Source organism: Toxorhynchites rutilus, chromosome 1, assembly GCF_029784135.1.
Source record: "Toxorhynchites rutilus septentrionalis strain SRP chromosome 1, ASM2978413v1, whole genome shotgun sequence".
Taxonomy (NCBI): domain Eukaryota; kingdom Metazoa; phylum Arthropoda; class Insecta; order Diptera; family Culicidae; genus Toxorhynchites; species Toxorhynchites rutilus.
Genome location: NC_073744.1, coordinates 24,306,286 through 24,333,981, shown reverse-complemented (window position 1 = coordinate 24,333,981; position 27,696 = coordinate 24,306,286). Strand labels below are relative to the sequence as shown.

General features: G+C 38.4%; 1 protein-coding gene across 3 annotated transcripts in view; it reads left to right on the top strand.

Moving 5' to 3' along the window:
* Window positions 1-12,234: 12,234 nt before the first annotated feature.
* Window positions 12,235-27,696, top strand: part of LOC129762147 (pyrokinin-1 receptor-like) — a 164,713-nt gene continuing 149,251 nt past the window's right edge. For 2 of the 3 annotated variants that reach the window (XM_055760139.1, XM_055760140.1), the window contains exon 1: window positions 20,337-20,829. The gene's annotated coding sequence lies outside the window, so the exon portion shown is untranslated. Of the gene's footprint in view, window positions 12,255-20,336; window positions 20,830-27,696 lie in introns of those variants that run through there. The other variant, XM_055760141.1, reaches the window with a different exon arrangement.

The following is a 27,696-nucleotide window of genomic DNA, read 5'->3' as shown; positions in this document are numbered from 1 at the left end:
TACATATTTTCTCAAAGCCAATATGGGTATAAAATGGAAGGGATTGACTAGTAGAACACGGTTATTTATGAAAAATGCAAATCCAAAATGGCCGCCACCACAAAATGGCGGATTACATATTTTCTCTAAACCCCATCAATATGGGTATCAAATGAAGGACTTGACTAGTAGAACACAGTTATTCATGAGGAGTGCAAAGCCCAATTATATCACGATACCAGACGGTAAATTCCTATTACGATATGCTTGCCATCAACTGTGTGTTCGTTGCCGACTTAACAATAACTCCTACAACATTTGCACCGCACGACATTTGCACGACAAATTTAGTTTTTTCGTATTTGAATCTAAACGTTTGAGTGTTTGCTGAGTGCTGAGGTTTTATTTTATCCTTTGATTTTTTTTTCTGTAATTTTGTACATGAAAAGCTGCTCATTCTGGGATCTGTGCTCCAGGATATTCGAATAATGGACACCCCTTGGTGTAGTCCTACGTCTCTCCAGTTATGTCCCCGACATTACCCACCCGTCTTTTTTTCTTTGTGGCAACCCCCAGAGCAGGTTCCTTCGAATGAGCCTAAATGTACCATACGGAACAAGAGTGACTGATTTGCGTGAATTAGCAGAAACCAAAGGTATACATATAATCTCTGACGCCTTGTTATGCTGGAGATTACCTGAAATTGGATGAAACAATTAATGAATAAATTGATAATTAAATTGATTTTGTTGATGCGTTACTTAATGTGACTTAGGAGGGAGGGGTAGACGTGATCGTTACGTAACAAAATGCAATTTTCATTACTAGATAAATTCACGCGCCCCCATATGCTTAAGCAGCTAGCTTCGATTCTGGAACCGAAATAGACGTGTTTCCTGAGTCAAGATGATAAAGCAAGTGTTGTAATGGGCTTAACAGCATCCAGTAAGCAGGCAGCGATTAATGCATCTCGCATTCATCTACCGGATCATGATTTTGTCATGGCTGCTAAACATAAACTTATTCCGTTTTACATCGCAGGATGCAAAATAAAGCTAGGGCACCTTGGTCATGCTGAAGCAGTCCAATGTACGTTGCGGTTCGTTCAGGAAAGTACTGTTCTTCGAACGCATTTTCGCATGGGCTCGGGTACCTTTCTCATGTGTACCCGTGTTAATCCTCATAATCCATCCCTCTGAAGATATTGTTTCTTATAGACGAATGAGAAAATACAGGAAAAAATAAACACCCCATCCTGCTCGCAAGCTCGTAAATCCGTCAGCTAATTATTATACGCGCAGCGGCACTCCGGAGATATGATGAAGAATTATTGATCCCTTTCGGAGTAGCCTTCTGAGAACATTCACTACTAGCTGAAATCCCAAATCGTCCTAAACGACCAACACTCTCCATCAGTGCGGTTTTTTCGTCTTTCGATCGATTTTCATCCATTGCCGGCGGGGCCAAAGTTTGCTGTTGCTTCGCTTGTTTTCCAAATTAATGAATTCCAGTTCCGCCGCGTTTCCTAATCCCCTTTAGCAACAACGATACGGTTGTTTACAGCCCCTGGAAAGACAACAAGTCGGTAGCTGTTCAGTGGTCAAGGTCACTGGTTGGTCAAAATACAGAAACGGTTCCACTCTTTAAAGTAGTTGGAAGTGATGGAAAAAATGGCGCTTCACTGTCGATATCGACTCGCAGGGCGGGGATAAATGATTAACAGCTAATAAACACGACTGTACACACGAAGCAATCAATCATGACACTTCGGTGAAGCCATCAAAGTTTGGCGTTTGTGTTGTCTGTCTCCCATTCACAGTTTGCGGAGAGTTTTTGCCACATACACGGCACTTCCGGGCTTTCGTCGTCGCCTGTGTTGGAATGACACGCGGGATGCTCTCGTGTGGAGACATCTTTCACCGAGCCGCCGCGCCAGGAATTCCTAATTAAATCAGAGCAATACCAATCTCGAGCAAGGGGGTGGAGGATTTAGTATGCATGTCTGGTTGGAACAGCTGGCGTGAAGAAACGATGGAAATAACAATGGAATCCACAGTTCACGCAGACCGACAAGCTAGATCGTATCTTGTTTAATCAATTCTTGACGACATTGCAGCAGAGAAAATCCCACGGCGAAGATTTTGTTAGGCAGTGCTAATTCGTGCAGCCAACTAGCGTCAACTAGTGATGATTTTGTACCATCACGATCTCACCGAATGGAAGAAATGCTTATTTTATCTTAGTTGTTATGTGGCCTAACCATAGTATAATAAAAATAATAATTCTGTTGGTGGAGTTTTCCTCTTATTAGAAATTGTTCAAGTTCGTAGACATTCTTTAGATTACGTAGATGAGTTCAATGAAAATAAATACTGTATCCATATTGAAACATGAGATATGTATCTATATTTAGATATTGATACATGATCTACTACTCATGATCATGTAAATGAGAATTCATTGAACGAAATAGAACTATTTCGAGCTGAAAGATCAGGCTTTCGAATCAATTTTTCAATAATTATTTATTTATTCATTTCGTCAAACAAATGTAGACTACACACTTATACACTAATGTTACAATGTTTTCTTAGGTTAAATATTATTTTTGCGGTACATGTTTCTTTTTAGCTGTTTTTTATTCATTGTTGTGTCAATTATTTCGCAGTGCTGATTGTATATACGCATCATGCGATTGATAGGGGCGTTATTTGCATAATTTGGTCTGGATGTTTTGGTTAGAAACAAATTTCGCGTTCTTAGTTGACGCCCAGGTACATAGAAATTTAGTTTTTCTAGTAATTCAGCTGACTGTACTCGTTGCGAAATTAGGTCATTAACAAAAGAAAGCATTGCAAATTCACGGCGTTCTTTTAGTGTTTGGATGTTTATGAGCATGCAACGTGCTTCATATGAAGGAAGTGGAAATGAGGTCCAGTTGAGTTTACGAAGTGCAAATAGAAGAAACTGTTTCTGGACTGACTCAATGCGTTCTTCATGTACGACCATATACGGGTTCCAAACGATGTTACAGTATTCCAGAATAGGCCTTACATATGTAATATATAAAAGCTTTATTGTGTATGGGTCCTGGAAGTTATGTGAGAAGCGTCTGACAAAACTTAACACACTATTCGCCTTATTTATTACAGAGTTGTAGTGTTCTATGAATGTGAGTTTACAGTCCAGGACGACGCCTAGATCTCTAACTATTTCACATTTTTCTACATTTTGATTTCCAAGACATATTACAATATTTGGTACATGTTTTTTTCTGCTAAATGTTATAGAGTTGCACTTTTTCACATTCAGTGTTAGTAGATTTTTATCACACCAAGTATGGAATACATGTATTTCGTTTCGAAATGCTTCGATGTCGTTTTCATTCCCAATTTCCGCGAAAAGCTTCATGTCGTCGGTATACACAAGTACATTGATACGCTTGAGAACGAAGGAGATGTCATTAACGTACAGAATGAAAAGAAGAGGACCAAGATGAGAGCCTTGTGGGACTCCCGAAGTGACTTCGCCAACAGAAGTCACAAAAGCCAACAGATTAGTTGCAGTTGAACGGCCTTTGAAGAAGCCATGTTGCATACACGTAATTCTATTCTTTACTTGTTGGAAGACTTTTTCGTTGACTATTGCTTCGAATAGTTTAGGAATGCAAGAGATAATGGCAATTCCACGATAATTACGTACGTCAAATTTAGCGCCTGATTTAAAGATAGGTACCAAAAAAGATTGTTTCCATTTTTCTGGGAATATTCCAGTTTGTAGTGACATATTGAAAATGCAATGTAAGGGAAGGGTGAGTTCCTCAGCCAGGTTCTTTAAGAATATAGGTGCTATTCCGTCAGGTCCTGGTCCTTTTGTTCCGTCTAATTTTTTTAGTGCATGGCATATTTCCTGTTGTGAAAGATAGTTCACCGATATGTCATTTGGATAATCCGGTAAAAATGAAAAGTAGTTCCGATCGCGATTTTCTTCGGAAAATGTGGTATATACTTCCTGAAAGAAATCTGCATTTGTAATCTAATTTCGTTCGAAGAATTCCTCACATCCTCATCGAGATGCATCTGCGATGGGAAGTTATTGTTTTTGAGCTTAGACTTTACGTAATTAAAGAATTTCTTCGGGCATGATTTGACTTCAGTTTCGACCTTTCTATTGTACTCTTCGTGTGCACTTTTAATTGCAAAATTTAATTCTTGGGAAATATTTTGATATTCAAGCAAATTTTGATGACTTTTGTCTATTTCGTATTTTTTATGTGCTCTTTGTTTTTTGACGTGGGACTACGTCTAACCGGAATATATGGAGGGTAAAATGAAAACCTAAACACAGAACATGCAGGAAAAAATGAAAGATTTCGAATGCTTATAGCTCGAACATTTCGTACTGGATAGGAGAGATGTTTGCATCACTTGATAGGAAATATTTCTACGCATCTATCGCAACTAACAAAATGTTGTTTTTCATTAGATAAACAATTGAATAACTGTAAAATATTAGGCGTTATCTAAACGCCCTAACTGCATCGTTTTGATTGGCCCGATTTACGGTTTCCCTAACACAACCATCAAAACCAAGCAGCCTTGGGGAAATCGGCATTGCAAATACATGAAAGTAGGGGGACTTTTGTTCTCATCGAAAAATGTTCCCTAACACAGACTTGAAAACCAAGCAGCGAAATCGGCATTGCAAGCACACGAAACAGCCTAGAGGCGAGTGAACTGAAAAGTTGAAACCCTCTTAAAGCCAAAAAGAAGAAAAAGAACACACGAAAGTAGGGGGAGCTTTTGTTCCCACCGAAATGTGTTCCCTAATAGAGATTTCTGAACCAAGGTGCCTGGAGAAATCGGTATTTCAAATTCATGCAAGTCGGGGGTATTTTTGTTCCGACTAACACAGACTTGAAAACCAAGCAGCGAAATCGGCATTGCAAGCACACGAAAGAGCCTAGAGGCGAGTGAACTGAAAAGTTTAAACCCTCTTAAAGCCAAAAAGAAGACCTTGCCTTTGTGCAGAGTGGAATATGTCTGTCCTAACATGATCTTCTAAACTTAGGAACCTGGGAAAATCGTGCAGCCACTAGAAGCGAATGAACTTCCCAGTTTCAAGCAAATTCGAGATTCGAGAAGTATGTACACTTTTGGGATGTAAACTTCAGAGGGAAATGTAAAATAAAATAATCGTTTGATAATTTTTTTTTGTCTTTATTGGAAAGATTTTCAGCCTTAGGCTGGTTCATCAAACGTTTGATAATTCTTCCGTACATATATTTTGTTCTAGTCATCATACCAAACGTAAAAGGTCCGTCATTAAATTTATTTGTAACGAAGAACAATGAATCACAATAAATGAATTGACTTTACACGGCATTTGTTCATTTTTTTCACTCACAGAGCAAATATATTGAACTCAATTGAATTTGGAAACTGTTTCATTCAATCAAGAATTTAATCAATACAAACGAATGATTGCTAAGCTAAGGTAGTTCCACGTGAACCTTTTTATTCTTTAGATTTCTTATTTGAACGTTAAACCAAATAGGATATTTGCTGGTTGAATTTCTTCGTCTTCTTTTCTTCGGCACAAATTCTGATATTATGTTATTCAGAATTTCGTGAAGAATATGTACAGTTAAGTTGACATCTCGTTCGCTGTTTAATAAAGTTTGCCATTCTATGGCTTGTAGGTTACATTTGATTGCTTCAAAGTTCGTCTTGTTATATTCCGGTACTTCTTCATACTCTCAGTCGATGGGCAATTGTCTATTATGTATAAAGATTGAGTATTCAATTGCTGTGTGAAATTTTTCATTTTTCCAAAGAGGAGTCATGGACTCATTCACACAAAAGTCGTCGGTGATGTTAGTGAATAATAAGTCTTGATAATATTTTTAGAAAATTTTTACATGATTTATTTGGTTAAGACCGAGATGTGCAATTTCGTCAAATATATATTGTAGGGTTTCATTTTCCCCGACGACTGGGAGTAGAATGCATTCATTATCATTATCGGGAATGAAGTCAACTTTATTTTGATTGAGGTCGCCATAGATATGCAATTTCACTTCTGGTTCTAGTGTTCCTGCAATTCGATTAATAACAGAGTATTGCACTCGCTTCCATTTAAATAGTAGGATTCAAAAAAGTTTGTAGAGAGTTCCGTTTTCAGTTAGTGCGAAGAAAGGTTCTAAAGTCAACTGGTTTCTGAAGAATTAGTTTCCGGCAGTACCGATCTGTTCTATTTTATTGATAGTTGCTTCGACTGTGAGTTATTCATGATAGAATACAATTTCCCTACTCATTCCTTTCGACCAGAGAGGGCGAACCCTTTGAATCATTCCCGTCATTGGTCATATTTTGTGTCATTCCATCCGCGATGACAGATGTACAGTGTCGACGTCTGGTGGTGACTTTCAATTAAGGGCCATAATTTGGGATTAGAAGACACGAAGCCAGTTTTCGAATGTCAAAATTTGAATGAAAATTTTCACATTATGTTGTTTAATTACTTGAAATTTCGTATTTCTATCATTAATTTAATCATTTGTATATACATTTCCAACATTCTTACCGAAAAGCTGAAATTGACAGGTGGTTCGTTTTAAACAGTATGATGGTAAGACATGGAACATGCGAGAGAGGACAGTAAATGACAGTGACAATTTTTGGTTACCAAAATTGCTACAGTGCTATTTCAGCTCGTGAAGATAATAAATATAAAATTTTCGAAAAAAGAAACATTGCAGTACGAAACGGAGAACAAAAGTCACAGTAAGTAATTCAACAATGTGCACATTCTGGAATATCATCACTGCCATGAACGCACATTCTTTTTCAACTTCATCATTGCGCAGTGAAAGGATGTGGTAACAAGACTCTAAATATAAACAAAAAGTGATTCGGACATTGTTTATTACACTTTTCCAAAAAGGTGGAGAAAGATTAGACAGATGGATCAATTATTGTGGCCAAACAACTGGAAATCTCTGAAAAAACAAGGTATCTGCTATGAAAGTATGTCTGGTATGAAAGCAGTTATGATGAGTGGTATCGAATACGTCACCAGCTTATTGGTGCAAAGCACTGTAGGATGCTGCTTTCTAATGGTACATTCTATTCTGTAAATTGTAAAATATTTGATACTTACGTATTAACGTCACCGGAGCCGAAATTCAATAGATAGCTAGTTTATTATTCGCATGGGCACTCAGTTATCTTTTGTATTGTTGTTGCCTTGTTGTTTGCAGTGTTTTATCATTTTTTAGTGCTACAAAAAGCGTATTTGGGATATAGGTATTTACGTATGAACGCCACCGAAGAGCAACTTTCATTATGAATTTTTTTTTCGCAATGAAATTTATTCTAGGGTGAACGTAATGGTGACGACGTCTCCATCTAACGAGGATAAGGAACCTCAAGCTGCCGAGGTGACGCAATCCGTCTCTCACAAGCAAACCTGTGTTCCACCGATTGCCCGGTTTGAAACATAGGAGACAATCCTTCAGTTTGGTCCGCGAGCCCGGAAGCTCGGAAGCGTCGTCAGACGGCATAAGTTTGCCTGGTGCATTACGTTTGTCCGGTTAATTTGTCTTTGAAACAGGGTTTGGAAATATTGAGCTTGTTAAGTAACATTGAAAATATATTTTTATCAGTGTAACGCGTTTATTTTGCTTGTCGATGCTGCAGTCATTCATTCGACGACAAACAAATTTACAACTGTGTTCATTCATATTCATTCTGTGCTGTCTGAGCTTTCCTTAAAGCTCCAGTCATGAGAATTCATTCTCATTTATTCATTACCATTGAATTGTCCGGAATGTTGTGACTGTTCATTTTCAATATCCCGATATGTATGTGATTTTCTCATTGAGTCAGTGCCTTGCTTATTCAGTTGTTTTTGAAGTTACTCCGAAAGGGCAACGCAAATCGGTGGCGCAAGCGGAAATGCCAACAAAAGAGCAAGATCTGCATGCACACTCACAGCTAAGGATTGCTTAGGCTTAGACGGCGAGGGGGCATTCTGCAGAATCGATACGAGCAGCGAATGCAAACTTCGTCAGCCAAAGCTGGATGCTGGCAATTTCATCCGCTAATCCTATAGCATAGTTTGATCCGTTTGCAAAAGGAAGCTCGAAATATTCCCATTGCGGTCGTGTGTTGGACACCACCATTTTATGTTCGTTTGTTCAGAATTAAAAAAAAATAAATGTTTGAAATTTGAGCCAAGATGGTATTTTTACATCGGAATTCTTCTTTTGAAGCATTTCTGACAATTGGAATTGAAATTGCGTATTCACTATGTAAAATGAAAGCAATTTAACTGAGACGGAAACCTTGCATGCTTGAACAATTTAATTTCTTGTCACTATTATGACATTCTGTACTTTCTTGTCTTTCTCAACGAATTTCCCCGTTGCGTCAGTGTCCGAGAACGATGCTGATAGTGAATAAACTGGTACGTTAATGTCAATGAATGACAAAACTATTTTCTTTTGCCCACATTCCGTGAACGCAGAACAGAACGAAAAACAGAATTAACCAAACTGGATAAATCAACTGTGATTGGCTTGCTGTGATTGTGAGGTTTGGCGTTGGTTCATTTTCGGTATCCTGAATGCAATGGTATAATGATCGAATGTAGCCGGAAATTCAGCTGAAAAGATTGATGTGATACAGACATTTCCAAGCACTGCTTTGAAATATGAGTAACCCTCCGGTGGCGTACCGCAAATCCCAAATACGAATTTCGTAGCACTAAAAATAGTAAAACAGTGCAAACAACAAGTAAACAACAATACAAAACATAACTGAGTGCCCGTGCGAAAACTAAAAGTGTTATCTATTGAATTTCGGCTTCGGTGACGCTAATACGTAAGTGCCAAATATTTGTACAGAGCATGATTGATTTTTTTTAATGGAAAAAAACCTTCGTTTCAAATCTAGGAATACTATTTTAAATTTTAATAATAAAAGCTGTTTGCTACCCAAATCCAAACAAAAGTCACAGTCAGCTAGTCTATAATGTATATAGTTCTACTCTATTGTGAGCTCAACTTTTTGTATTTTTTAACAGTTTCAGTTCCTCCACTCCTCGGCTTGCGATTTATAGCCAAATCTTTGTTATTTCTTCTAGGCTCTAGAAATCCTTGCAATTGAAGATTGCAATAGCGTAGCCTAGCGATTGTCCTTATTTTAATAATGGTTTGGACTATAGCTGGGTCGAAGTTCGGATTGTGAACATCACATCTTCTTAAAATTCAACCCTTTATTCAGAAGAAACACGGTAGGAGATCTCGGATTTTCGTGAAAAGTGGCAGTTTTGTTCTTTATCGCAAAACATTAGACCCATATTTTTTAATTTTTTCAGTAGGGTGACCATTTCCATTTTAGGGTGGTCCAAAACAAAAAATTTTCACATTTTTGCCAAAAATGACTTTTTTTATAAATTCATTACTTTTGAACTACTGGACCGATTCAGATGTTCGATATATCAAATTAAAGCCAATCACCTGGTCTTTTAAAAAAAACTGTACCTGCAGAAGATCTGATTCTGCTCTCGTTATTATTGATTGTATTCCTTTTTCTATTGTTTTCATAGTCTCGGAACCAAATATTTTTTTATTATTTTTTTATATTTTTTTTCTGGAAATCTGAAGATTTTTCACATAACATATCTCGAAACCAGGGAGGCGTTTTTTTCGTTTTTGAGTTATGATTTTTCAAAGATAGTCGATGGTCCAAAAAACCATTTTTTCCACTACAAAAAATCAATTTGATATGTCGATCATCTGAAACGGTCTAGTAGTTCAAAAGTTATGATTTTTTGAAAAAAGTCATTTTTGGCAAAAATGCGAAAAAAAATTTTTTTTTGACCACCCTAAAATGGAAATGGTCACCCTAACAAAAAAATAAAAAAATACGGGTCTCATAATTTGCGATAAAGAACAAAACTACCACTTTTGACGAAAATCTGAGAACCACAATATCGGTTTGTCATAGAATGGCTGAATTGAAATATTGCTTTATTTTCATAAGCGATTATCCCAGTCAGAGAGCTTCGATTTACGTGGAGCTCTGCTCTTCTTACCATATCCTTGAGAATTCGTCAAATAATTGAGCACTTCTTGATGGGATCGTCCAATCCGACGAGCAATTTCTCTTATTCCAACATTTTCTTGGTGAAATGCATTGACTTGTCCTTTTTCCGTGAGCACTTTTCCCTTCGGCATTTTCCAGGTTTATTGATCAAAACAACTAAAACAACTAAAACAACTGAAAATGTAACTGGTCTTATACAAAGCTGACACTTGAAAAATACGAAAACATTTGTTCACACACAGCGCTTGCACACACACAGCGCTTGCACACACACATATGAAAATCATGCAGTGTATACTAGTTACTAACACCAATACACTAGAATGTAAATTGAAGCGTTGGTTGTTCACAATGACACAAAGCAGCAAGATCATCACCTGGTCTTATAGAAGTTGGACAGAGTGTACAGGGTGACTCAAACGTCATAAAAATCTTCAAGTATGAGGTGACTATCAATACGGCATCTATAGCCAATAGTTATACTAACAAACAAGCAGGTGACCTCTTTGCCTCCTCATGACCAATTTGCCCCCACTACCCCTGAATTTTTCGGGACACATTGGCAGCTCTTGTATTGCTTGCTTGTATTTCAGTGCGGGTATTTTTGATAATACAATTCAATGATTTGTAAACGTTGTTTGTTTGTAAGCCTTTCCATAGCGAAATGGCAATGACAACAACACAAGTTTAATTTTGACACATTATATGAATCACGTGTGATCCACCGAAAACAGTGGACTGAAAACCCAAACAACAAAAAATCGACCGTCATAAACAAATCAATAAATGTTTTACAAGTGTTTTCCGCAGCCTTTCAATTCGTCAATTGAATTGTCTAAACGAACTTACCGAACAAACGGAAACTATATTCGTTATATTGTTACCAAACTCGTAATCCAATTTGCCTTCAACTCTCCCGCCAACTGTACCCACGAATTATCTCTGTCGCGTTCATTTTCTACTCCGATGCTCTGATCCGTTGTCTCTCCTGCCGAGACAACCCGTTGCGAGTGACAGAAGGTGGCGGGTATGTGAGCCCAAATCAAATCTACATTGCAAATGAATAAGCGAAAATGATAAGAAGTCTACGAGAGACACAGTTAGCATCACGCATTAGCTGCGGTACGCGTTCTCAGCCCGCTGGATGCTGGATGCTCGATGAAAGTCAGATGGGGAAACATAATCGAAACGAAACGACCGCCATCCCCATTGCCCATCGCGCGGGATCTGTTCCGTCGAATGACTGACGGGCAGCGCCTTGAATGTTTATGCAAACAAACACACAAACACCCTCGCGAATGTGTGTTTTGGATTCGATCCAGTGGATATATCCTTATATCAGAAATCATGATTCATGAGAAGTTGGCACCGTTTTGGCCACTGACCTCTGATTTAACCCGATTCAAATGCGAGATCTGTTGGTTTGATTACGTTGATAGATTGATATGATGTATGCGAGCTCTGATTGAAAAGAGGCTTTTCAAATGTTCGTTGACGGCTGGTTTTGTTCAAATGATGTTCAAATGATAGCTGTGAATTTCATTAAGGGTCAAATGCTCATATCAAAGTATTCGCTTTGATTGAATGTTCAAAAATTGTCCCATTACCGACACGCAAATCTTGAAAACAAACTTTTTTAAGACTTTGTAAAGTTGGAACGTATCGTGGCCTGTGGGAAGTTGAATTGCAATCCGTTCACCCGAAATCCAGCGCCCGCGACTGAACAGAACAAGCATTGGCCGCCGGCTATTTTTGCACTTTTTAATCCCTTTGTTCTTCAATCAACTTCTTATCCCGCGCGCTACCAAACAATGCAATAACGGACCTAAGTCCGACCGAAGTCCACCTCCACGATTTCGCACTCCGTCCGGTTTTGGATTTGTTTTTAATCGCTCTACTTTGTAGCTTTTGTTGTTGTTGTTGCAGCCGGCACTATTGTTGTGCTGTCCGTCCATCGTTCGGGGCATCTGATCGTGAGGTGATTGATTTCCGCAAGTGGTGTTCGGTGCCGTGGTCTATCGATTTGGCAGAACCCGTTTTTAGACACGCTCCCTTAGCTTGATGTGTTTATTGTGGTTCGATTTGCGCGCTCTGTGTCTGTGTGTCTGTGAATAGTGCCGAGACGAGGTGTCGAATTAATTTGACTCGGTGCCGATTTGAGATGTAAGTAATTTTTTGAATCTTGACCTTGTTTTAGGCTTTGGAAGTTATTGTGAAGGGGAACCCGGGAGCAGGATACACTCCATTTGAATGTTCGCACACTACCTGGCAATAACGCCTTCGGCGAAATATTGTTGCTCCCATATTCAAATGATTTATTAAATGCAAGTAGGAAGAGGAAGACTAAAACAAAACAGCGATATCAATCGCTGGAATGGTTTGTTTTGCTTTTGTCCAAGTCAAAACACAATGTAATTTTAAAATTGAAACAAATAACATGACATAAACTTTGATCAACATAAATAATCCTCATTTTGTTAAACCTATTTTGAGCTTCCTGAAGTTGAGTACCAATTAAGTTGAAACATGGTTCAATATAATATGGAAAATAATTACAACTCGATGCTCTGAATCTAAAATAAATATTCACATACTTGAAGGCTAAAATACTGGCTTTTCACATTTTTGTTTACATCTTTTTCGGGTTACGATGATCGTCCCGCTACACATCATTGTAAAGGTTTGTTAAGACGAGTTATCTATGAGATGATGATTCTCAACTGAAAAGGTATTATATTTCATCAGTGGTGTAGCGTAAACGGGTAGGGTATACCCGGGCAGGGTGTATTGGGTGTCACTCCTATAATCAAATCTTGTTATCAAGTCTTTGTTTTCGTTTTCAAATTGAAAGTCTAATTTGCCGAACCAAGAAAATTATATTTGGGGATATAATAATATTAGAGAAAAAAAATTAAAAATTGAGGCAACAAAATTAAAAATTAAGGTAACAACTACGTAGATTAGTTAACCACAGTCATCTGCAATCGTATTTTAGATACTGAATAACAAAAGTGCTACGAATTTTATTTTGTAAGGCGCCCAAATTCTATATTTTCCAATCATACAGCGTTAAATGACCCAGCAGAAGTATGATATGCTCATAAGCAATTTCTCTCAGAGACTATAAAATTCAGAGAAACAGCTTGTATGAATGAGAGATTCCATCAATCCATTCACTTCATGCCCACCAGCGAAGAGAAGAAACCGTATCTCCGGTTTTCTAATGATGATGGTCCCACCTCATTCCCCTCATTCCAAAGGTTTGAGCGAGACGAGTTATCTTAATAATAATAATTATATTACGGTATTTATATTTTTTTCATCAACTAACCAGTGAGCTAATTAAATTGAACAAGAATACGGACTAGTTATCTCGCAGACATAGATTACTCAAAAGAACAATTTAAGCCATTATATAAACGTATTTATTCCATGGCATGTCGAGAGAATTTCCATCTTGGGAAGACCCTAGACCGGTCGGGAATTGAACCCAATACCTATGTCAGCATTAGCCTTGAATTTACAAAGGAATTCCCGCTTTACTGGATACCCGATAACGACCTACTAATGCGATCATTTTCGAGACCAGACAGCTGAGCAAACCTAAGCCTAACTCCAGCCGATACTTCAGGCTGAATGTAGGGTGTAACATGTCAACCTGAATCTGCAATGAGATCTGCCACAACACAGAAAAATCTTGTTATAATTATCTGTTGAGAAGTTGAATTTACAAATATTCAGATCGAGCAATCCCTAGCTTCACTCCGGTTTCCACATTAAACCCTTTGGAATGCTTTTATTTTATTCGCTGAAAACTGCTTTTGCTTATGTTCGATCTCAAGTATATTTGTTATATTTGTTCGATCTTTCTATATTTGTCAACGCGCGCGTGCTCAAACTATTGCAGACTTCATAATTATATAATTTTTTTAATTTAATTGAAAAACTAAAATGAAATTAAAACAAAACCAATCAATACAATCATCATCATAGTCTTAGAATGAAATGAATAAAATGAGGAATAAAATTAACAAAAACACACACAGACAATAATTTACTCGCTATATGAAATCATGATGATGGTCCCCTTACAAAAGTTTGAGCAGAACGGGTCCTTTTCTGATAATTATAGTTATAACGAAATTTGTTTCAACATAAATCTAACCAGTTAGCATATTGAATAATAAAAAAAGGCACAGGTTATATCACATGCATAGATTCGTAATCGAAAGAACAACCTAAATCATCATCTGTACCTATTTATTGCATGGCGTGTCGAGAGAAGGCCAATCGTCGTGGAAACCGATAAAATCGTTGAAATCATCCAAGAAAACCAGCATGTGAGCACTCGCTCGATTGGCCAGGAACTGGGTATAGACCATAAAACCGTTTGGAACCATCTGTAGAAGATCGGATTCCAAAAAAAGCTGGAGGTATGGGTGCCACACGAGTTGACGCAAAAAAATCTTTTAGACCGAATCAACGCCTGCGATGCACTGCTGAAACGGAACGAACTTGACCCATTTTTGAAGAAGATGGTGACTGGTGACGAACAGTGGATCACGTACGACAACCTAAAGCGAAAAAAGTCGTGGTCGAAGCGCGGTGAGCCGGCCCAAACCATCGCCAAGCCCGGATTGACGGCCAGGAAGGTTTTGCTGTGTGTTTGGTGGAATTGGAAGGGAATCATTCACTATAAGCTGCTCAACTATGACCAGACCCTCAATTCGGTTCTCTACTGTGAGCAGCTTGACCGTTTGAAGCAGGCGATTGACCAGTAGCGGCCAGAAATGATCAATAAGAATGGTGTTGTTTTCCACCAGGACAACGCTCGGCCTCACACATCTTTGATGGCCCGCCAGAAGTTACAGGAGCTCGGATGGGATGTCCTATTGCACCCACCGTATAGTCCGGACCTGGCTCCAAGTGATTATCATCTCTTCCGGTTCATGCAAAACGCTCTTGGTGATACTAAGTTGGCCTCTAAAGAGGCTTGCAAAAACTGGCTGTCTGAGTTTTTTTTTGCTAATAAGGAGGGGGAGGTTTTATAAGGGGGGAATAATGAAGTTGCCTTCTAAATGGCAACAAGTTTGCGAACAAAACGGCGCATAGTCGACTTAAATTGGATAATTTTAAGTATGTTAAATAAAGCGTCAAATTTCGATCAGAAATGAAATCATTTGGAAGGAATCCCTTGTGATTCCAATCCCCAAAGTTAATGGGACGGATAAAGCCGAAGAGTACCGCCCTATTAACATGCTGCACATATTAGAGAAACTGTTAGAACTTGTTGTGAAAGGTCAGCTGATACATTTTATAGATAATAACAGTTTGCTAATACTGTGGGACACTCTTGTGAAACCACGCCGAATCTGGTATTAGCAAAATGGAAAGATAATATCGAGGCGAAAGAGACTATATTTGCGGTATTTCTGGATCTTAAACGCGCTTTTGAAACAATTTCTAGGCCCTTATTGTTACAAACACTGAAGCGCATTGGAATTGTAGGGATGGCGTACAAATGGTTTGAAAGCTATTTGTGCGATAGAACTCAAAAGACTCTTTTCAACGATTCTGTTTCCGATCCCATTGGCAACTCACTCGGGGTGCCACAGGGAAGTGTTTTAGGGCCCATTTTGTTTATTTTATACATGAATGATCTGCGACGAGTTTTACGATACTGTGACATTAATTTGTTCGCGGACGATACTGTCCTGTTCATCGCAGCTAAGGATATAAAAGAAACCGCGGAACACATAGACGAAGATTTGCATTCTCTGGCTCAGTGGCTTAAATTTAAACAATTAAAGTTAAATGTTGGTAAAACAAAATACATGCTCATTTCTGCAGCAAACTCCAGTATTGACGTAAATTTTGAAATAGATTGTGAGACATTAGAACGCGTGAAAGAAATCAAATACCTAGGAGTTATTATTGATGACACGTTAACTTTTAAGTCTCACATCAATAATGTCATCAAAAAGATTGCCAAGAAGTACGGCGTTTTGTGTCGTTTGAAGAAAGAGTTGACAATAAACAGTAAAATTGAATTGTATAAATCATTGATTTCACCGCACATAGATGTTTGCTCGTCGATCCTATTCCTTGCAAATAATACACAATTAACGAGATTGTAGCGTTTACAAAATAAAGTAATGCGTTTGATTTTAAGATGTAGTAGATACACTTCCTCTAGTTTGATGTTGGACGCGCTACAGTGGCTATCTGTGAAGCAGAGAATTCATTACATGACAATGGTGTTCATCTTCAAAATTTTGAACGATATGCTACCTCGATATTTGTGTGATCGAATTGAAAGAGGAAGTGATGTTCATAGATTCAATACAAGAAACGCGAATGATGCAAGAACACCCAACTTTATGTTTAGTAGGTCGCAGAACTCTTTGTTATATAAAGGTATAAATTTCTTCAATTCGATGCCCAGACAAATTAAACGTACAGCAACAATGGCAGAGTTCAAGAAAATGTGTATTTCACACGTAAAATCTGTTTTGTAAACAGGTTTTATAATTGTTTTTCCTAAATCATTCATTTATGTTTTCAATTGATTAAAATTAATAAAATTTATTTACAGGTTAAACTGCCATGTTCGTACTGATGATAATGATTTTTTGTTGTTGTTTTGTTAATGTATATTGTAAAAAAAAGTAATAAGCGTTGTCTACGAGAGTTTGAGCCTCGCGCGCGTTTGGTGGGCCTGGACTATGTTAATGGAACACTGGCAGAACTGATACATAATGAAATTTGTATGTGGGTCTGAAGTGGAAACTGGAATTCAGAATTATCGTAAACTATCTTTTTATAAGATGGTTATATCGAGTATTTCTGAATATGGCAGATCTCTATCATGTTCTAAGTAGACACTTTTAGATATTGGATTCGATTCCCAATCTGTCAAGGATTTTCCCGGGTTGGAAATTTTCTTGACATGCCTTTAATAAACTTTGGGTCTGAAGTTGGGATTATCATTATGATAATGTCGATACGGATAGGACCATTGTTTTTCTTTTAAAGTTTTTGCCTATTTATGATGTTCGATTAATAGAAATTCATGCCTGCAACAGAGTCAGTTTGCTGTTTTGTTTTATAATACTGATATCTTAATTTGGTTAAATATAAATATTATCTATTAGATAAATCGGCCAGTTCAAACCTTTGTAGGGGTATGAGGTGGGTCATCATCATCACTTGTGTGATGCGCGTCTCATTCTATACACACACACACACACACACACACATACACATCAAATTCTAGCGCCAGCTTTGTCTTCGTTCGTTCTAAGCAAAGCATAAAAACAGCGCGTCCCCATACGCACCGCCTCAACAGAGCAGACAAACAAGATTCGAGCGCGGTTTAAAATTGGGCATATACACCGGTGTAAGGATACGGTGCAGAAAGTATGTTCGAACTTTAAAGCGAACGGTGTTGAAACAAAACATTTCAACTTTGTTTCGGTGCGCGTTGATTCGTCCGGTTGACTGATTGATTTGAAATTTGGAACATACATTTAATTATAATGTCATTATAAAACTGCGTATTCCATGATCTTGGAAAATTCAATTTGGTCGTCGTTAAAAAATGGCTGAATTATTTGAATTGGAGAACATGAAACATAATAAACAACATAAATTCAAAAAGGTCGCCGCCACTAAATGGTCGACTATGTATTTTTGGCAATCCCCTCAATATCGGTATCAAATGAAATGATATGACTAATAGAATACAGTACATCATGAAAATATTCCGAAGACAATTAGGTAAGAAATAAACGTTGGATTTCCATTATCCACAGTCAGTTGTTTTATCATATACCCCACGATTTTTTTAATCTCATCATTGCCCTAGATTAATGAAGGAACCGAAGTGATAACTACTAACTGTGTAATATGACTACTAGACCACCCGCGCGATAATAAACAAAATTCAAAATTGTTCAATGTCCCTAAGGCAATAAATCCCCCACGAAGACGCCGAGCAACGCAAGCATAAGTATTATTCGACTACAAGCCTCTTTACTGGGCCAAAGGTCTGTTTATTATTTATGGTTGCGTAACTCGATGCGAACCAAGCGTGATTGTACATTTGCTTTCTTTCCGCTTTGCCGCTAGCCTCGGCAAGGCCACGAATAGTAAACACATGTGCAAGAACCCCGCTGGGTGCCGGTCTTCCTTGTTATTAATTCTGGCATACGGAAGAGATGTTCCGCACATGGTTTTCTTTAGAGTGCGTCTGACCACGCCTAGAAATTATTATATGTAAAATAGCTAGGTACATAGAAAATAGGACAATTGAATAAAACCAAACGTGCGGCACTTGGGCCGCACAGTCGTGAAAGCTACACCAAACGTAGCAGTTAATTATCTCCATCCGAAAGACTGATGCAGTGACTTGTCTCCACTACTAACTGCTACTTGTCTATTTTTGAAGTAAATATATGTATAAAACTACCCTAACATTTTGGTTTGATTCTAAACATTATAAGAAAATTGGCATGACATTCCGGTGTCGCAATAATTTCGTGTTCGCCCTTTAATTCATTCTTACAAGCTGATAAACAATTTCAGCCAAAACGATAGAGTTGATCCTGAGATATCGATACCACCAGTTGAAAGAACATGGTTTCGAGAGAAACACGTTTTAAAATTCGTATATCAATACTATATCCCTTGAGGTGACTTCTTACTCTTGGCTGTAACATTCTAACGAAATTGAATATCGAAAAACCCTTTTCGGACAACATTTCTGAGGGCATAAGCTTCCCAAAAATGCATAAAACAAAAATTCCTTTTTTTTCGATTTTCCAGGCCGGGTCCCCCCTTAATGTTGGTTTGTTCGAATGTAAGAAATTTGACACGCGGAAAAAATCTGTACCAATCTGTACTTTTTGACGAAAATGTGTACTCTGTACCGTACAGAATCTCTACCAAAAATAACGAAAAAATCTGTACCTTTCCAGATAAATCTATACGTGTGCCACCACAGATCGGATCGTTGTTTAGGGCCGTCCATTATTCCAGCTCTTCAAAAAAGGTAGATCAAACTAGTGGTTGATGTATTATACTGAACAAAATTTTATTATTAGAAGAGTATGTGATAGGATAAATTTTAATGTTGAATAGAATCTCATTCTATTATTTGTTACGTTGCGAAATTATATAATATTATATTGTTCTTTACTCTTCAAATAGAATATATTTCCGCGAACTTGAACGACATTTCGCATTATTTATAACATTGATGCCCCGATACTGGCCGATGTCCAATCAATTCTCCACGAGAGATATGTTCCCGGTTCGACCCCAACCATGTTTCCTATAGCTCAATATTTTTTTGTTCCTTATCCATCTTAGCTTGAAGGATTACTCTAAAAATAGTATTTCTCAAATTAGAACCTATGTCAAGTGGACAAGGTTTGGGTACACATCTTGACTCGTGCGATTTAAACTCTTATGTTTGTGCCTATCATCACTTTGCGGGTTTTTTTTCTCCAAATCAAGATTCGATCTCGATGATTGAAAACCATTGTCGGAACTGCCCCGGCCACGGTTTATACAAATAATCAAGCCCGAATTTGGAATCCTTCCATGTACCGATTGTAAATAGCACGCTCGACAGTCCCCACGACGATAATGTCAAGCGGTTGAGAGCCCATTATCACGTGGCACACAACGGACGACGCCACTAATTTGGGAGATTAAGATTGCTATCGCGGTTTGCCACTGGGACACTCGAAAACGTTCGCGCGCACCCGGTAGCACAAAACGACATATCGACTTGCCAGCAGTCAATAAACATTCCGCATAATCATTCCGTACTCATAAACGCCAAGACGCCAAGACTGTCGCGCGGCAATTCTCGTTCTCATCCATGTTTTGTTGGGAGGAAATAATTTCGATGACAGCGTCGACAAAACGACAGCTCATATAAATGACTTTCCTTCCCCCCAAAACGTGCGGGAGTAATTCAGTGCCATTGCCGCTGCTAAGATGTGACCTGAGTGCGCGCGAAAGTAGATTTCTCGCGGGAGCAATGATGCTGCGAACACTCACCTGAATTCTCTTCGGGATCTCATGCACTCACGCGGCTGGGGCAACATGTCGCGCAACACACCTCCCCCGGCTCACATGCAACAGGGCATAGGCAAAGTGTTGTCAGGCGGATTGTGTGGCTCCTGCGGCTGCTGCGATCATCCGTGGGGGGATATTCAGTTCTAACCGAGCTGGCATCGGAAGTGGTTGTTCTCATGGTGGTGGTCGGTCGGTCGGACGGATCCGGCAAAAAGTGCGCGCGTTTTGTGGAACTAAAAGAGGAAATTTTGGTGTGTCGGTCAGTTTCGGCCGTTGGGGTTGTTTTGACAATCGCAGCCGGAAGTGCTCGCTTTCAAAAGTAGCACCTGGAATGCGGAGCCGGAAGATTTAAAGTGGAAGAAATATTATTGTGGTTAGCGGCGATGAAGAAACGTTGAGTTCCATTAATGAAGTAAATCGACTGTGGAATTAGGTGGAAAGATAATGAATAATGTGTTGAAGTAAGCATTAAAAATTCGTGGATAAAAAATCAATTCAAATCAAGTGTGACCAATGTGGTTGATCAACCGAAAACACGAAGAAAATATTGTGTCGTGATATGATAGAACCGAAGTGAAAAGGATAATCCCCATAAGCAGAGTACTGGCGACACCAGGCTGTAGCTAGGATTTTCCATCGTTTTTAGAAGGTAAAAATAAAAACAAACATATTTTCCGCCACCATTGGGGGCCATAAAACGGTGAACATAATCTCGGAGGCAACATCTGTACCACCCCACCAAAAGATCAAACGACAGCGTGAAGTATGTGTCTGCAATAAAAGCTAATTAAGCGGGGGATAAAATAACTATAGTTACACCATTTGGTGGAGAAAGTGAGGTACGAAGCTATTGCTGTAAAATGTGTGGCCAATGTTCGGAGAAATTATCTCACTTACAATAGGTGGCAATTAAAAACGCCAAATTACAATTTGATGTTACTTGTTCGTTAGTGAAACGCGGTTATCCGTTATGGATTCGTTTCCCGGGACCGGAATTTTTACGGGTTCTTGCCGCTTGCCGCCCCATGGGATGCTTGGTGATCCTATAAAAACCAAAGCTATCGCGCGCGGGCACTCATCCAGCCCAGCGTCCTTCGATCGTAAAACGGTGTGACGTGAAATTAGCGGCGGTTCCCGGAGAAGGCCCTTAATATGCCGTAATTTTCCTGCTGGATATTTTCGCTGATTCCTGAATAAACACGATTGCCTAGAATGGGCCCGAGAATTAGCGGAAGGGTTTACGAGCTCAGTCATGTTATTCTCGGGTCCGCTTAGGCACAATATTTTCGGCAACAGCGGAATGAGAAGAAAGGACGATTAGAATTTTTTTTTAACTAGGTTTCCCTTTTATTGAGAGTATTTTTTTCTTGATAGTCACCACAGTACTCTGATTTCGAATTCTTCATTTCTAATTTCGTTCGAGGAAATGACTGCGAAGAAGTATCACAAAACGAATCTATAGTGTAATATCTTTTGGATTGTTCAAACTAACGCTCAGATATCCAGCATAAAGGGTGTGTCACATCAAATTGCATCACGGAAAAAACGCTCTAGAAATTTAATTTTTAGGAATTATATCTTCAGCTTTCGCTTATAATCAGATAAGAGTGTATAGATCACGTTGGCCATGCATCACTGTCAATTTTTTTTTAAATTTGGAAAAATGTCGTCGAACGAAAAAGAGCGTCGTGAATTAATCGTGTGCACTCATTTCGAGAATCCGGAGTTGTCACATCGGGACATCGGTAAGATGCTGGGAATCGTCCAATCCACGGTCAGCAGAGTACTAAAACGATACTTCGAGAACCTAATCATCGACCGGAAGGTGAAGAACGGCAAAAATGGATGCTCCGTCAGTGAAAAAGATCACAAGCACGTAGTTAAGCAGTTTAGACGTGATCCGAGAAGTTCGGTCCGGGATGTCGCCAATAAGCTGAATTTGTCAAGTTCATTCGTCCAGCGGACCAAGCAGCGGGAGGGCCTGCGTACATACAAGGTTCAGAAGGCTCCTAACCGCGACGAGAGGCAAAACATGGTGGGGAAGACGCGAGCCCGGAAGCTGTACACCGAAATGCTGACGAAGCCGCATTGCCTGGTAATGGACGACGAAACCTACGTCAAAGCGGACTTTCGTCAGCTGCCGGGCCTGTTGTTCTTCTCCGCAGAGGACAAATTCAGCGTTCCGGAGGAGATTCGCAAGCAGAAACTATCCAAGTTTGCCAAAAAGTACATGGTGTGGCAAGCGATCTGCTCTTGCAGAAAGCGGAGCGCCCCCTTCGTGATGACCGGCACGGTAAACGGGCAGGTTTACCTTAAGGAGTGCCTACAGAAGCGCTTACTACCACTATTGAAGCAGCACGAGGGCCCGACCATCTTCTGGCCGGATCTCGCTTCGTGCCACTATTCAAAGGACGTGTTGGAGTGGTACGAAGCCAACGGGGTCACCTTCGTGCCAAAGGAAATGAACCCGCCCAACGCGCCGGAGCTTCGCCCAATAGAGAAATATTGGACGATTATGAAGCAGGCCCTCCGGAAGAACCCAAAAGTTGTCAAATCGGAGACGGACTTCAAGAGAAAATGGATTTCTGTTCAAAAAAAAACTACAACCTGACGTTGTACAGAACCTTATGGACGGGGTAAAGAGGAAGGTGCGAGCATACGGGCTTGGGCTCGAAGTATGAATAAAAAGAAAATGCCAAAAGTTGTTTAATAGTTTTTATTTTACTGTCTGAAATTTTCAAAAGGATCGGTCTACTGGGCGAATTTCTACAGCGTTTTTTCCGTGATGCAATTTGATGTGACACACCCTTTATTGCATTCCAATCCTACTTTTACTATATTTCTGTTGATTTCATTTGTTGCTGGAGTGTTTGGATGTAATTCAGCACTATTTTATGTCTAATTGGCTTTTTTCTATGTTGCGTTAGGACAGAGTTTCTCAAAGTGTTCGATATCGGGAAGTGGGTCGATCTCGGCTTCCCAGGGGCGACACAAACAAAAGCTGATTTTGGGGGGTCGACGAGGTCTAGAAATCAACCCCTATTAATTAACACAAGTTCTTATTTGAAACTTTCGACATACTGTCTAAGTTGTATCACGTGAATCAACTTGTTATAAGAATTACTAATATTTTAGTACAATATATAGAGTTGGGAAAAAAGTAGTTCATTATTTTTGCGTAAAATTCAAAACTTTATTTTATATATATAGGATTGTCCGATTAGGGTCACATATGCACCGTTTTGTTATATATTTTGTTGCCATTTTAAAGGTAAAGGTAACGAACCTGGCACCAAGTGATTACCACCTTTTTCTCGTGTGTGGAGGCGATCTGGCGTAGTGGTAACATCCATTCCTCTTACGCTAAAGGTCACGAGTTCAATTCTCACTCCCGACATTCTTCCAAAAATGGAAGTAAAAGTGACGAACCAGCCAAATGAGTTGAAAGTCACTATAATACAGATAAAAAAAAAATTCTCGTGTTGCGAAACATCCTGAGTGATAAGAAATTGGGATTAAGAGAAATTGTGAAAATCGATCACCATAGTCTTCGCCAATAAGCACCAAGACTTCTATGAGAGAAACACTCAAAAATGATTCTCTTAAAGTCCCACCAAATAAACAGTAAAACCTTCCTGGCCGTTAGTTCTGGTTTGACCACAGTTTGAGCTGCATCACCATGCTTTGACCACGATCCTTTTAGTACAATCAGTCTCAGTCTCTTTCCGTTTAAGAAATGGCTCGATTTAATTCCGTTTGGTCAAGTCATCGCAGATGGAAATTCAATCTATCGTATTTTTTGGTGTTAATTGGTGTGGCACCCAAGAATCCAGCTTTGCGCAAATGGTTTAAAACTGTTTTATTGTCGATATTTAGCTATTGGGCGAGTATCGACACCATCAACACCATTTACAATATCAGTGACTTGGCTTGCATTATCACAGAAAAACTGTAGAATGTACCGAATTATCTCTTTGTTGACTTCCATTGTTAACACCCTGCAACTGATACTACACGAGATATCGAACACTACAGCCATCTACCGAGAAAATAAAGGATTTCTTGATTCCCCAACTCAATATTATTTTTGTACTTTTCAAGAACCTCAACAAGATTCATCGACATAAGTTTATACATTAATACAAGATTAGAAAATCGGCAAGTAAAAAAGCGTGAACAATTTCTTGCGAGAAAATGTGTTCGTCAACATGTTTATTCATCACACTGAATTTTTTTATGTTGTTTATCTTCACTTTGCGAATTTTTTTAAAAATTAATTGCCTACTTAAGTATTTGCAAGCAATTTGTATTTGTGAGTAAAATTACTGTGATTATTAATAATTGTTGACTACACTTGATATTCACTGAATTTTATGTCTATTTATTTTGTTGACTTTTGTTGAGAAAATGATGTCAAGTCACTGAACCCTTTCAAAGGCAACTACACTGCCACCCACAAAAAATTTTTTCGACGCACTTGGAATATTATTTCAATATATTGCTTTACTAAAAGACTTCTAAAGGTATCTGGCAATACACCAATTCTTTAGGGATGCTAAAAGTTTACAATATTTATTTGCGAGTCATTTTTATGTAGAAAACTGAAATTTTAGGGCGCTGTTCAAATCCATTCAAAATGCAACAAATTAATAATTTTTCCACTGTAATCGTTCTATATAGGATCTACTGTGTAAGCTCATGCAGTTTTTTCAATAAAACAAATGGATTATTTGATGAAAAATTAAAATTATATAAACAATTTTTTTTTGGCTGCACGAGAAATATTGTTTTAATTTTTGCACAACCAAAGGCGCAACAATGTGAACTATGAGCAGCGACAAACAGAGTTTTTGGGATTTACGGGCAGTGGCACCTATAATGCCACCATTTTTTTAACTGTTTCAATAGCTTATTTTTTATCATAGGTTTATGTTTTCTGAAGTTTGAGTCAATTCCTTGCCTAGTTTCCACGGCCTTCAAAAGGGTCAATCAACAACAAAGTTTTTCAAATGTTAAGTTTTTCTTATGAATGGAGAAGTTTGGCTATAGGGGTCTGTGGTATCACTTCATACTGGAAAAGGTGTCTTTTGCCCAAAATAGTTTAAGAATCCCTACGTTTGAGTGACCATGAAAAACCGGGTTCTTCTGCTTCAATTTTTATATTTCAAATTCTAAATCAAAACTGTCTTTGTACGACTTTTAGAGCTTATCAAAATCAACATTTTGCGATGCAGAACTTGTCAATACCTTAATCCTACTCAAAGTTATTGATGGTTTTTCACCCAAAAACTCATGATTTCAATTTTAATTTACTCTAACACAAAAAATAACATAGTTTTCCAAACCGTCTTCTTCTTCTTCTTCAATGGCACTAACGTTCCTAGAGGAACTTCGCCGTCTCAACGTAGTATTACTTGCGTCATTTTTATTAGTACTTAGTTGAGATTTCTATGCCAAATAACACGCCTTGAATGCATTCTGAGTGGCAAGTTCTAGAATACGCGTGATCACAGTGCAAGTCGGAGGAAATTTCTTTGACGAAAAATTCCCCCGATCAGAACGGGAATCGAACCCGAACACCCGGCATGTTAGTTATGACGCTAACCACTCGGCCAAGGGAGCACACCCAAAACTTATGTGAAATTTACATTATGTGAAATATGCTCTTTCAAATGCTGCCAATAAACTTTGTTTATGTTCGCCCCAGAAAGAATTACAAACAAATGAAGAGAGTATATTTGATGGGAAGAATTATCAATAAATTGAGTGGAGTTGAGATATTGACAAGATCTGCATCGACAAATGTTTGTATTAGTAAGCTCTAAAAGTATTTCGAAGTCAGTTTGCATGTACAATTTGAAATATAAAAGTAAGAGCAACGGAACAGTTTTTTTCATGGCGACCCTACTACAATCTATAAAAAGCGCCATATCGGTTATTTCAAGAGATAGAAAAAACTTTGTTCCACAAAGATGTCTTAAATAACTGGGGCTACAATTGGCGAATTTTTTCATCACAATATAGAGTTGTCTTCATAAACAATTTTCGTATGAGACTTTTCACCACCTGCAAACAAAAATGTTTTTCATTTCAATAGAATACTAGTTTGATATGGTAAAGCTAATTGTCATTCATAATTTAAATTTTGAAAACGTGTTCATTCCGACTGAAAATCAGCTATTCTTTCACGCTCCCCTCAACTAGTAAACGAAGCCCAATGTAGCCAGCGCAAATATGTCAATGTGTTGTTTTGAAATAAAAATTCGATCAGTTGAACACAACAAGAACAAGATTTTCACACGAATTTTATTTTGTCTTTGTTTACATGTTTACATGTTTTTGTTTACAGCGTCGGGCGAATGTTTTAGTACAAAACGCAAGCAATGACAGCCGATGAGAAGCATCGCACAACGCGGCATTCTGTTTCCACCTTAACTGTCGAGCTCTAAAAGCTCATTTCTACTTAAATGCACCTTCTGGACCATTGTGCATTGATCTACGGCCGAGACGAATACAACAAAATAAAGACGGCTCAAATCGGACCATCCCTTCCTCGGATTTTCCGCTTACCAACACATTCGGCCTTCCATTTTTAGTTATATAGATGATTGTTATTCTAATAAAGAACAAAAATCAGGAAAAATTAGGAACACTTAAGAATAATCTGGCCAAATTGAGTGTCTGTCAGTTTATCAGGGAATATGCCAAAAGTCTGGAGAATCCTGAAAGATCAGGAAGGTTTACATCTCTGCTTGTGCCGATGGATAATGGTGCAAATGAATACAGGTCGGACTCGATTATATACAGACTCGATTATAAAGTGGCTCGATTTTTATATTTAAAATATGACCTATTTCAAGCGAAAATGAAATATTTGAACGTTGAAGTGAAAGTTAATTGGCTATTCATCCATTCCATGCCAAACCGATATAGTGGCGGTTAGATTTTTTTTAATTTATCACAAAACACTAGACCCGTATTTTTTTCTTTTTTTTATTAGGGAGCCCATTTCCATTTTAGGGTGGTCTAAAAAATCCATTTTACAGATCGACATATCCAATTGAAGTCAATGAGTTTTCATTAAAAAATATAGAATTCACAAAAATAATGGATTTTATTTTCATAATTATTGATTGTATTCTTTTTTTACTGTTTTCATGGCATTGGACTAGAGGGCGCTATATTTTTTTTATATTTTTTCTTGAACGGTAAGAATTTGTTCGATGACATATCTCGATTTCACAGAAGCTTTTTCTTTCGTTTTTAAGATATGATTTTCCAAAGTTAGCCTGTAGCGGACCGAGCGTCCAAGGCACTTTCTTTTATGACAAAATAACAACACTTTTTCCTGTTTCCGTCAGGAGGCACGTTTGTCCTCCCGCGTAGCTGACGATCGACTTCTCCCTACTCCTTCACAGAGGATGTACAGTGCTCTAAGAAAACTAAAACTATCTTATTCGCTACGTGCCACGAGTTTTAGGTGTTTTTCCATTAGTATGGAAGATTCCAACAATCC